Below are 12,439 nucleotides of genomic sequence, written 5' to 3'. Positions count from 1 at the left end.
TCCTCTAAAGGTGGCGTGAGCCCCATACAATGTCCCTGCTCTCTCTGGATCTACAAGTGGGGGACTGGGGGGCTCAAGGGTACCCCATGAAATGGATGCATCTCCCTTATCCTTCTTGGGGACTCGTGATGCCCTAACATCTCAGCTGTGTTGCTGACTGCTGACACAGGAAAGCAGAGGAGGGGCTGTGATGGCTTGGGATCACTCAGTGTCTCAGTCAGGCTTTCTATTCCTGCACAAACATCAGGGCCAAGCAGCAAGTTGGGGAGGAAAGGGTTTATTCAGCTTACACACTGTTGTTCATCACCAAAGGAGATCAGGACTGGAACTCAAGCAGGTCAGGAAGCAGGAGCTGATGCAGAGGCCATGGAGGGATGTTCCTTACTGGCTTGCTTCCCCTGGCTTGCTCACCCTGCTCTCTTATAGAACCCAGGACTACCAGCCCAGGGATGGCACCACCCACAAGGGACCCTCCCTTCTTGATCACTAATTGAGAAAATGCCCCACAGCTGGATGTCATGGAGGCACTTCCTCACCTGAGGCTCCTTTCTCTGTGACAGCTCCAGCCTGTGTCAGGTTGACACCAAACCAGCCAGTGCGCTCAGTATCATTAACGACGTTCATCTTCCACAGCAAAGCTGCTTCTATTTGTTGGCACCACTCAGGTGCCAACATGCCACCAAGACTTCTGCACTGCAGCCAGGAAGATGTGGGCCTGTCTGACCATGCAAGTGAGCTGCAGATAAAATCTGCGCTTTGTCTGCTCTCAAGTCTCACAGTGGTATGTGTGTGTGTGTGTGTGTGTGTGTGTGTGTGTTAAAGCAGAGCAGGAAACCTTCATTCAGAGAACAGAGCTACAGGAACACAAAGGAGGCCCCGCTCCTAAACAGTGCTGGCCAGAGGACCTCACTGCAGAGGAGTGGGTAGGGACCTTGGGTGGAAAATGACAGCAACATGCCTGCTGAAGACAGACCTGGGCATCCTGAGGGTCAGGGCCCAGTGCGTGGTAGAGGCTGAGGCTCCGGAGAGAGGGTCCTTGATAAAGGCAACTTTGGGGCTCTAGGAAGGATTGTGATTTGCAAGAAAGTATTCAGGTGGCCAGAGAAACCCCTGGACGTCTCTGAAGCCACTGACTAGAAACTGGCCACACTCAGATGACGTTCTCTCCAGCCTGCTCTCTGCTTCTCTGACTGGAAGTTCAACTTCATGCTTTGATTTTCCAGGGGTCAGAAACTCATTCCATGCCTTCTGTTTTCATTTGTTCTGAGGTGGGCTGGGATGGGTGAACTCCCGTGTAGGAGATTCCCACAGCATCCTCCAGGCCTTTCGATCTACATCCTGTAACTAGAAGAGCCAAATGGCTTGAGGAAAAACAAAGACAGCTTCCCCCACCTAAAGAACGTGCCTCCTCTAACATTGGGAATAAGACTGGGCCTTTCTGGATGAACAGGGTGCTTCCCCCAGGGAGGAAGTTCTCCAAGTGACACACTGCAGGGTCAGGATGAGCAGACAGTCTGTGTTCACAGGGAGCTGGGAGCGCTGTGACACAGAGGTGGAAGTCTGACTCCCGTGATGAGTGGGCACTGGGAAGCCTTCATAGATGGCCACTGGCAGAGCTCACAGGAAAGAGGATCACCAGCACATTCCTTTATAGCAAATCACTTAGGTTCCTCTGGCAGAATACACTGCTCTCACCTCAAAGGGAGTAAGAGACCATCCATTCTGTAGCCAGACAAGAATGACTATTGCCCCGGAACGCAGGTTTGGGTTGCCCAAATACCATGTTCTAATGTGGCAAGCTCTCTGCCATCTACCTATCAGCCGGACAAAGAAAGTCATAAATCAAGGCTCTTTTAAAATATTTTGGTGGGTATGATACCAGTAGCTGGTTTAGAACAAAGCAAGAACATCTCTACTGTAACTGTAGACACCATCCAAGAGCATCCTGAGCTTTGGAGTTGATGAAATCTAAGGGGTCTGTTTGTGCATTCCAAAAGGATTTACCTAACAGCCAGGAAGATGTTAGGCCGCATACGGAGCTGAGCAGTAAATAGCTATTTGGAGAGACCTAAGATAACTCAGGCTCATTTGTCTCCCAGCATGTAACATTCCATCTCTCCAGTTCTAATCAGTCAATCAGCCTTGTAGAATGTTTAACATAGGCGTGGCTTTTTTTCCCCTTAAGAGCTTCAGTTCACATATTTTAGAGTAATTTTCTTTCAGACAGACATATCTACTCCTGGAAAGGGCAGGAGCCCTCTGGGCAGTGTGGCTGTGAGACGGAGACTCACAGGCGCCCTGGGTGCACTGTCTGATGGGTGAGCACCCTGGCAAAGGGCGTAGGCCAGTCAGCTGAGGCATACAGCACAGGCTCTTTAGAAACTTTTCATAAGTTCTAGTTTGTTTGAATTAAAATAAAATCTTATTTAAAAAAAGAAAGCCAAACTAATGTAGAAATTACTCACGCTATAATAATTTGTAATGAACTTAATTGTGATGTTAGGGAGCGTACCCATCTCTCTTGAATGAATTGTATTGTATCATTTAAGAAAATAGGCTTAGGCCAGGCATGGTGGTGAAAGCCTTTAATGCTAACACTTAATGCAGAGGTAGGAGGTCTCTGTGAGTTCAAGGCCAGCCTGATCTATAGACAGGACAGTCAGGGCTCTGTACAGAGGGGAAAAGGAGGGGAAAGAATAGAAGAAGAGAAGAAGAGGATGAAAAAGAAGAGGGAGGCGAGGAAGAGGAGGGGAAGGAGGGAAGGGGGAGGGGAGAAGGAGGGGAGGGGAGGAGGAGAAGGAGGAGGAAAAGGAGGAGAAGGAGGAGAAGGAGGAGGAGGAAGAGGAAGAGGAAGAAGAAGAAAATGGGCTGTGTCGCACGTGCTGATTGGATGTGAGGGTCCTCTGAGGAGTTTGTCTGCAATCTCTCCATTCCAGACAGCGCAGGGTGGCTGTCAGAAGTTCTAGAGCCTTTGCATTAAATGCATGGGACTGAACGGAAACCATGGCTGCCCCAGCAGGTCAACTGTGTGCCTGCCACCTTAGAGGGCAGTCCTTTACCATCTGTCAGCAGTGAAGGGGTGTGATCCTAACATAAAAGACTTTATTGGGCATGCAATGCCTCTTGCGTGCACAGTGCTCAGACATGTCCACAAAGGTAGGACCTTGAAGGAACTTGGCGAGTAGAAATACACAACCACAAAGCGTGAGCAATAATTGTATAGTCAGAGCCTGCCTTGCAAGGGACACAGTGGTCACTGTGTTGGGCAGAGACTGCACACAAAGAGATAGACATGTCAGTTAGGCAGCCCTATGAGGATGGGCAGGGAGCACATCACTACCTCAGGCTGGAGTCCTGGTCTTTATGTCCCTGAATGTCACTGGAGATGACACCCAGCTTCCTGAAAGCCATAGTGAGAAGCTCCTGGGGTGTATATCGGACAGGCTGGTTTCTAGGGGAGACTCCGGGTATGGGGCTGAGCCCCCTTCTCACCTGAATCTGGCAGCTCTCCCTCTCTGTCCTCAGCCTCTCAGAGGCAGGAGGCCATGACTAGATTTGGGTTTAGAAAGCCCCCTGACCCCAGGAGAGACTGATTGCAGGAGAGACTGTCTCAGTGAGGACCAGGTCCAGGAGAGGGCACACAGGGGAACTACCAGCCGTGCCAAAGCTCAGTGCCAAAGCCACTGTGGCCTTTCCCTGGGTCTCTTGCTGCGTGTAGGCCCATGCATTGGTGACACAAGGTACCGGTGTGTATAGGGCTGTCCACTCCCTGTGACACATGAGAATTCTTACAGAAATAAGACCAGCTTTAGCAGGAAAATGCTCTACCCAGGATTGCTTTCTTTACACTTTTGTAAGATTACATTTTCATCCCTGTCTTATTTCTCTTTTATCCCGAGGTTTTCTGATGAAGAAATGAACAGAACAGGGGCAAAAGGATTTAGCAGACTCAAACCTCATTTTTCTTAGCGACATTTTTTTTCCTCTCCTTTTGCCTGCCCCATCCCCTTCTAATTTAGAACTCCAGGTTGGGTGGTGTCTGCTATGCAGGTGGGCTATATATACCAACAGGGTACAGGCTCAGGTCCCTAGAATATCAGAACACTCGGAAACAGACACAGGCAGTGTTATGGTGTCAAAGATACACTGTTGGCAATATGTGTGAGACAATCAGTGTTCTGTTCTGCTGGGCTTTTTAACACTAAAGCTTGTGTTGCCCAACTACAGGACCTGCGCCTTGCTCAGGACCAACAGCAGAACTCCACAGATGGACGGTGCATCAGTTATAGCTTCCTGTCCTGGGCCTCATAGATCATCATGGACTTGCTTTGCTAGAGGCTTGAGGCCCAGCTCAAGCGGGCCATGCTTTTTCTACCTGAACTGCTAAGGAGGAACCTATGCTCATCTCAGGAAAGCCACAGGTGACCCAGAAAACTCACGGCTTATGAGAAAGACTCTGGCTCCTCTTGATGGTCACTCTGAACTGCAGAAGATGCAGGATGTGGGGACCCCCCACCAGATACCTGGCATCTGAGCACCAGAGGCCCATGGGAGATCCCACTTAATAGGCAGATTTTGTTTGTTTGAGATAGTATCTCATTGTGTAGCCTGGGATTAGCTCTGTAGACCAGGCTAGCCTCAGACTTCACAGAGATCCACTTGCTTCTGCCTCTCAAGTGCTGGGATTAAAGGTGTATGTCACCAAACCCCTCAATAGGTGGATTTTAACATACAAACTTTAACATTGCAACTCGGGGAGTTGGAGGAAGACCAGTCTATCAAAGAATTCCCAAAGGCCTGCAGCTGAGAGAATGCCACATTTGGGCTTGGAGAGATATTCATCAGCTCCAGAGTTCATAGCACAGTGGCCAATGGCTGCCATTTCTTATCTGCCATTTATTTTACCAAGTACATATGATTGATAACTAGCTATGCTGAGCAGCTGCACGAAGCACAGGCCTCTTAGTGCCTGTGAGGTGGGGGTGACGTGTGCTTTGTACTCACACTATATCAAGATGAAGGACCCAGGGCAGAAAGAAGAGTGTCTCTCAGGTAACTACTTAGCTGGTGCAAGGGCAGGGCTGAGGTCAACCGAGGTCCCTGGTTTCAAAATCAGCTCCCATGTCTACTGTCTTAGTCAGGGTTTCTATTCCTGCACAAACATCACGACCAAGAAGCAAGTTGGGGAGGAAAGGGTTTATTGAGCTTACACTTCCACACTGCTGTTCATCACCAAAGGAAGTCAGGACTCAAGCAGGTCAGGAAGCAGGAGCTGATGCAGAGGCCAGGGAGGGATGTTTCTTATTGGCTTGCTCAGCCTGCACTCTTATAGAACCCAAGAGCACCAGCCCAAAGGTGGAACCACCCACAATGGGCCCTCCCCACTTGATCACTAACTGAGAAAATGCCCCACAGCTGGATCTCATGGAGGCACTTCCCCAACTGAAGCTCCTTTCTCTGTGATAACTCCAGCCTGTGTCAAGTTGACACACATAACCAGCCAGTACATCTACGGTCCCCACTCACAGGTAAAATGCAGGCCTGTTTCTAGGCCACCGTGTGGGTGTCCTGGTGATTAAATCATACCTAGAGGGAGAAGTTAGTTGAAAGTTCAAGAATAAAGGGCTCACCCCTTCCCCCAAAGAAACTGGAATCCACCCAGCACAGGAAGTTCAAGAAGAAGGAGGACTTAAGTAAGGGTGCTTTGGTTCCTCTAAGAAAAGGAACAAAATACTCACAGGAGCAATAAGGGAGACAATGTGTGGAACAGGGGCTGAAGTAAAGGGCCCCCAGAGACTGCCCTACCTGGGGATTCATCCTATAAACAGTCACCAAACCCCGACACTACTAAGGACAACAAGAAGTGTATACCAAAAGGAGCATGCAATGGTTGTCTCCGGAGGGGCCCTGCCAGAACCTTACACATACAGAGGCAGATGCTAGCAACCAACTATTGGACTGGGTATGGGGTCCCCAATGGAGGAGCTGGAGGATGGTCCAGAGGAGCTGAAGGGGTTTACAGCCCCATGGAAAGAACAATGATTTCGGCCACCCAGATGCCCCAAGACTCCCAGGGACTGAACCATCAACTAAGGGGCACACATGGTTCCAGCCAAAAATGTGGCAGAGGAAGGCCTTGTTGGGGATTACTGGGAGGAGTGGTCCTTGGTCAGGTAAAGGCTCAACAGAGGCCCCAACAAAGGGAAACCGAGAGGGGGTGGGAGTGTGTCAGATGGAGGGGCATATACATGGAGGCAGGGGGAGGGAGGAGGGGTAGGGGGTCTTTGGGGAGGGGGGAAACTGGGAAAATTTTTATCATGGCAATGTAAATGAAGATGGTATTCAATAAAAAAAATAAATAGAATCTGTGAATCCTCACACACACACACACACACACACACACACAAGCTGGACTCTATGACTTTTGCTCCCCTGCTCCTAGAGCAGGGGCTACGAAAACCTTACCAATATGCCCCTGCCACGCCCCATCCCAACCTGCATCCCTACCCTGTCCTTGCCCCTCCTGCCTCTGTTCTACCTCAAACCTGCCCATCCCCGCCTCTACCCCTGCGTTCACTCCCATACTTATCTCTTTGATGAGGAATGTCTCAGGCAGGCCTCCTTGCACGAAGATGGCAGACGACACAGTCACCTGACCTCCAGAAGAAAGAACTTATTCCTCTCACCGGCTCACTGTTATTTTGCTTGAACCTAACAGATTTTTTTTCCACTTTAAAAAAAAAAATATCTCGTCTGACAGAGCCAGCACCAAACCTTCATGCTCAGGGAAGTGAGAGACTCTGATTTCTGCACTGAACTTAGCATCTCGAGGTCAAGTTGATGAACAAGCAGAAATGACCTATCAGCCCCGAAGTACCTCACAATCTACAGAAGTGCAGATTGGCATGTTGCTTTGTTTCCTCTGAATAGTTTGTTTTTAAATACAGCTGCAGCCCCAATGTAACTGTTGGTCCTTCAATCGCACTGCCCCGACTGGAGCCCGCAGGTGGCCCATCTCAGTTTCATATTTTAATTTTGCATCATCGTGTCTGCAATCCATGTGCCCACTCATCGGTGGGAACATGTGATATCATCACGGAGAGAATTTATTGGGTCTCCCTTGGTGCCCCTTCTCCCGTATGCCTGGAGGGACAGACTTCCCTCACCTAGACAGTCTGACCTTGCTGCCAGTAAGGAACCGTTCCTGGGCTGACCGGACAGCACACAGGATCTGACAATGTTCACTTTGGATATTATGGGATGTGTCCTGTAAACCACTCCCTGTTTTCTTGTCCCCAAACCAAGCAGAGCAGACATTCAGAGGACACCAGCTCTCTCCAAAAGGGTGTGCGTTTCCACTGACAGAACCCATCACGAAGCAGAGTAAGGGGTCTTCTTGCTGCTCATCCTTACACATTCGATGGCACATGAGGAGGAGCTGGGGGGGGCTTCCTGAGGGACAACTGGATCTCTTAGCCTATCAGATCCACATGTTATTAACCCTGTGACCCCAGATCCTTCATGATAAGTCCTACTGTATTTTTAAGTTCTCCAAAATACAAGTATATCATAAAACTTAAAAAAAAAAAAAAAGGTTTACAATTGGTGCAATTCCTGTGCACAGGCGCCTTCAGGTTTCTTTTGTCTCCTCTTCCTACCCCCACTCCTCCTCTTCCTCCTCCTCCTCCTCCTCCTCCTCCCTCTCTCTCTCTCCCTCCCTCCCTGTCTCCCTGCCTTCCTCCCTCCCACTCCCTTCTCCCCTATATTCCTCATATATTCTCTATTTATCTTCCATCTTTCTGCTTCAGGCAAAAAAAAAACCTTTACTTGTCCCTGAAATCTTCCTACAGGGCAGGGTCCGAACCAGGACACTGACCAGGCAAGGCTCATGAGGATCTTGGCATGTCCACGGTATCTGTGTTTCATGAAAACAGGGGTGACAATTTTAAGTCAAGTGCCTGAGTAACATCCTAGTCCAGCAAGGCATCGAGCCAGAGAGATGTGCGATCAGGCTAGCCAGCAAGTTCCTCTCTTCCCCGCTAAGGAGATAAGCCGGCTATTCTCCAGCTGTGTTCTGTGGGAGTGACCAGAGTTCTGTGTCTGGTGTGAATCTAGATATTCCTTATACCAACATTACTCTCAGAAAAATGGGAGATAAGAACCAGGCTCCTGACATGAAATCCTGGCCACTGTGTGCCCACAGGTCACCCCGGAGCTCTTTACAACAGGGAGGTATTCCATTGGATCCAAGGTTTCCTGGAGACAGTGCGGCAGGACCTGTAAATAGAGAAGTCTCTGTGGACTAAGCTGAAAGATAGCCACGCCCACCCTGGCCTCCTGCCGGGATTGCCTCCATCTGGAGAACTGATTGATCCTTATGGAAGCTGCCTTTGCAACTGTGGCTGCTTTCCCAGGGCTTGACACCTGCCTCAACCCATCTGCTGAAATCAGAATGTCCAGGAGTGACATCTCAGAGCCGCTTCACCCTCCCGTGGCACCCTGGCTGTCCCTGACTTGAGTGAGGGATCGCAAGCACGCACACACCTTCTTGTCCTCGTGCCATGATTCCATGCCACAGGCAGGACTGGACAGGGTAGCTGGCACTGGGGACACGCCTCCGCCCTTGCTCAGGGCTCACAGGCTGAGTCTTTAGATGCCTCCCTTTGTTGAATGATGCTGTAACATCTGGATGCTAACATCTGGACACGGTCAGCTGTTCAGTTTATTCCCTCGGGCCAAGATTCGCCTCAGTAGGAGGAATGGCCAATCTAGGCTGCCTTGGTGCTTGGCTGTTTGCATAAAGGAGCCCTCCTTAAACGTGGCCAGATGTGCGTGGCTGCTGCCAGGTCTTCCAATCGACAAGCAGGTGAGAGAGGAGCGTCATAGAAAGATGGCTAACTATCCAGATTGATATCTTATCAGGAAGGACAGACGTACCCAGAAGGAATGAAGAGACTGAAGATACAGCCACCACCTCCACAAAGGGACATGGAGCTCCGACAGACAGCTTCCTGTAGTACAGCTGACTGGAGACAACAACCAAGGGGCAGAAGAGATTCCTGTCAGGGAATGGGCTTGCATCTCCTCTGTCTTCAGAGGGCCTTCCCAACAGCATCCTCCCTGCTTTCAGTCTAGCCTACCTCGCAGATCTCTGCCCTTGGGCCTCTTCCAGGCCGGCAGCTACTGTGTGTCCTGGGGTCTACCACAGGTAGCCAAGTCCAGCCCTCGGCAGACTCAGGGTGTGCAGACAGAGGAGATGAGGGACAGAGCAGCTTAGACACTCTCTCACTTAGACGACCTGCATGGCTTCGCCCCAGAAGGACCATCCTTCCGTTCTCATGCCCTGGATTGTAACAAGCAGCAAAGATTAAACCCTTAGCACCCAGCCACACAGACAGCTACATCAAGGTCTCTAGTGAGGACAACTGGAAGCTAAGCCCGAAACCCATCCCCAGCTCTCTCCTCATCACTGCACTCGCAGCTTCCGACTCACACAAGCACAGGACCGTGTATATGTCGACTGGCGGCCAGGAGACGGGCACGGAAGGAAAAGGCATGTGCAGCCTGTGAAGTCCCATAGACATTAAAATGGTAATGTTAAGGATAGGGAAGTGTAGAAAGATTGTCTGCCATGCCTGGGTTTGATCTCCAGCACTACAATAAGAAAATAATGATATATAATAGATAGGTAGATTGGTAAATATATACATGCACATATATATGTAGATTATAGATGAGAGAAAGGTAAGATGATAAACAGATGATATAATCAATCTATATATAGATAGATTATACATGAGAGAAAGGTAAGATGATAAACATGATAGAAGATAGATAGATAGATAGATAGATAGACAGACAGATCCATGATAAGTAGATAAAGATAGAAAATCGTGTGTCTGTATGTGTGTGTGTCTTTGTAAGCATGGAATACATTGCACATCACCCAGCCCTACTATGCACAGGTGGAGAGGACCCACCTTTGTGCTTTATGGGCACATTTTTCCACAGCTGCAGAGTCCCGAGAAGCTGAACCATGGGACTTATAGCTCTGAAGGTGGGAGGTTCAGATCCCTCCTCAAGAGCTCCCCCCCCATTCCTCAGCCCTTATGTGCCTGACATTTGTGTCTGTCCCCCACCCCCACAACCACCCACCACCCCCGAAAGCTGATCTGCTGAAATCTTTGCTCCAAAAGAGATGATGGCATAGGGACCTGGGACTTTGGGAAAGCAGTGTTTTGGGTTAGGGGGTGGAGTCCTGGTGAATGGGATTGGCACTTTTTGGGGGGAGGATTTGGTTTTTTCAAGACAGGGTTTCTGTATATAGCCCTGGCTGTCCTGGAACTCACGCTATAGACCAGGCTGGCCTCGAATTTGAAACCTGCCTGCCTCTGCTTCCCAGAGTGCTGGGATTACAGGCGTGCACCACCACCGCCCGGCTGGGATTGGTACTTTTATAAAAGGCTCCAGGGAGCTCCTATCCTTTTCCACCACATGAAGACAGAACTGGGTGTGTGCGTGGCCTAGGAAGCAGCACTCACAAAGATCTGTTGTAGCCTGGAGTCCAAGAACTGCATGAAATCACAGCATGGCTTCCAAGCTACCTGGTCTGTAGAGATGAGCTACGAGTGACCTGCCACTTGTTGGTGAATGTGTCATCTTGGTACATGGACAGCACTCTCATTTTCTTCCCCAGGCGATGTAATGGCTTTCTTATGTCCCTTGTCCTTAACCATGCCATGTCCCCTCTTCCATCTTTTTCTTATTACAAGGACATCATCATACTAAATTAGTACCTTCTCTTGTCTCTCAATTAGATCCTCTCCCGGCAGCCGTGGGTTAGGACTCTGGCGCACTGGGATCCTGACAAAGACAGAAGGCTCTGGGCTCCCATGACTTGGGCAGGTGTGCAGCAGGTGTACAGAGCCAGGCTCTGTGAGCCGATCACACTGCTTTCACTTCTTAGCAAGGCTCTCCCTTCCAATCAGTTGCTTGGGGAACTGGGCCTGAGATGCAATAGGGGTTCTGGGTTCTCACAAAAGAGGGTTCTGGGCATTTCACTTTGCCGATTCCAAGAACAACAACAGTCTAGAGAAACTCATGGGCAGAGCACACATCCTTTAAGTGACCATCCACCACTAAGCCACAGACACCTAGGAAGTTTCGAGTTTGGTGAAGTTTGATTACCTCAATTTCTCTATTTGCACACACAGAATTGCGCTTACAATCCTATTATTTCTGGGGCTTGAAGAGGCCTCGATTGGTAAAGTGCTTACTACACAGTCACGAACACCTGAGCTAAATCCCAGCACCTGGGTAAAAGGTGGGCGTGGTGGCATGTACCTGTAATCTGAGGAGGTAGAGACAGGTGGATCCTGGGGTTCACTGGCCAACCAGTGTAGCCCAATCAGTGAGTTCTGGGTCCCACTGAGAGACGCGGTCTAAAAAGAATTAAGCAGACAGATCTTGAGGAGTGGAAATGATGATTGACATATGATCTCCACATAGTAACATATACACATACACCCATATACTCACAAGTATACACATAATGAATAGTTAGATAGATGATAGATAATAGATAGATGATTAGGATGATAGATGATAATGATTGGTAGATAGATGATAGATAGATCATAGATTAGGTTGATAGATGAGATATGAGAGATGATAGATAGATGAGAAATGAGAGATAGATGATAGATGGGAGATAGATGATAGATAGATAGGTAGATGGATAGATAGATAGATGACAGACAGATGACAGCTCTGTTCTTTTATTTTTCCATTTCAGCAAACCTGACTCTTGTGTTGAAAAATATAAAACTGTTACTTGAAGTAAATCTGATTTTTTCCCAACCATACGTAGGCCTTCACAACTGGACCCATGACTGTGGCTCAGCCACTACAGGGTCTGTGTCTCCTGCTTGCCACAGACATGTGACAACGGGGGTCAGCACTGCCCTGCTTCCCAAGGACCAAGTATGCACTAAGAGCAGACAGAGCTATCCCCCTTAGAGTCTGCCCAGGCTGGCTTTGGCTTCCTTCAATCACTTGCCTCTGGTTTGAGGTAATGAAGTCACCTGTCCTCACAGCCATATGACTGGTAAGCCTCATATTCTTGGTGCCATAATGATTGGTCTGTGTTATTCTTCAGACGTGGCCTGAACTGCCCTGTGCCATAGCATTGGGATGTACAGAGTGGCCCAGCCAGGTGAGGCAGCCTATGTCAAATCCCTACACCATGGTTCTCACTCCCCTGTAGCCTCAGGAGCTTAATCCAGGACTTAATCCAGGAAGAAAGGGTTTAGCATAGTTTCCTTAGTTTCCTCCCAGCTCACAGAATGCGGCAGCCTAGATAGAAGAGAAGACATAGGCAATCACCCCAGAGTCCAAGATCTACAGCAGCACAGGTGAAGACGTAGAACCTGAGAAGTCG

The sequence above is a fragment of the Apodemus sylvaticus genome, chromosome 23 (assembly GCF_947179515.1).
Source record: "Apodemus sylvaticus chromosome 23, mApoSyl1.1, whole genome shotgun sequence".
NCBI classification, from domain to species: domain Eukaryota; kingdom Metazoa; phylum Chordata; class Mammalia; order Rodentia; family Muridae; genus Apodemus; species Apodemus sylvaticus.
The sequence above is the reverse complement of the archived record's forward strand: the minus strand, read 5'-3'. Positions refer to the sequence as shown.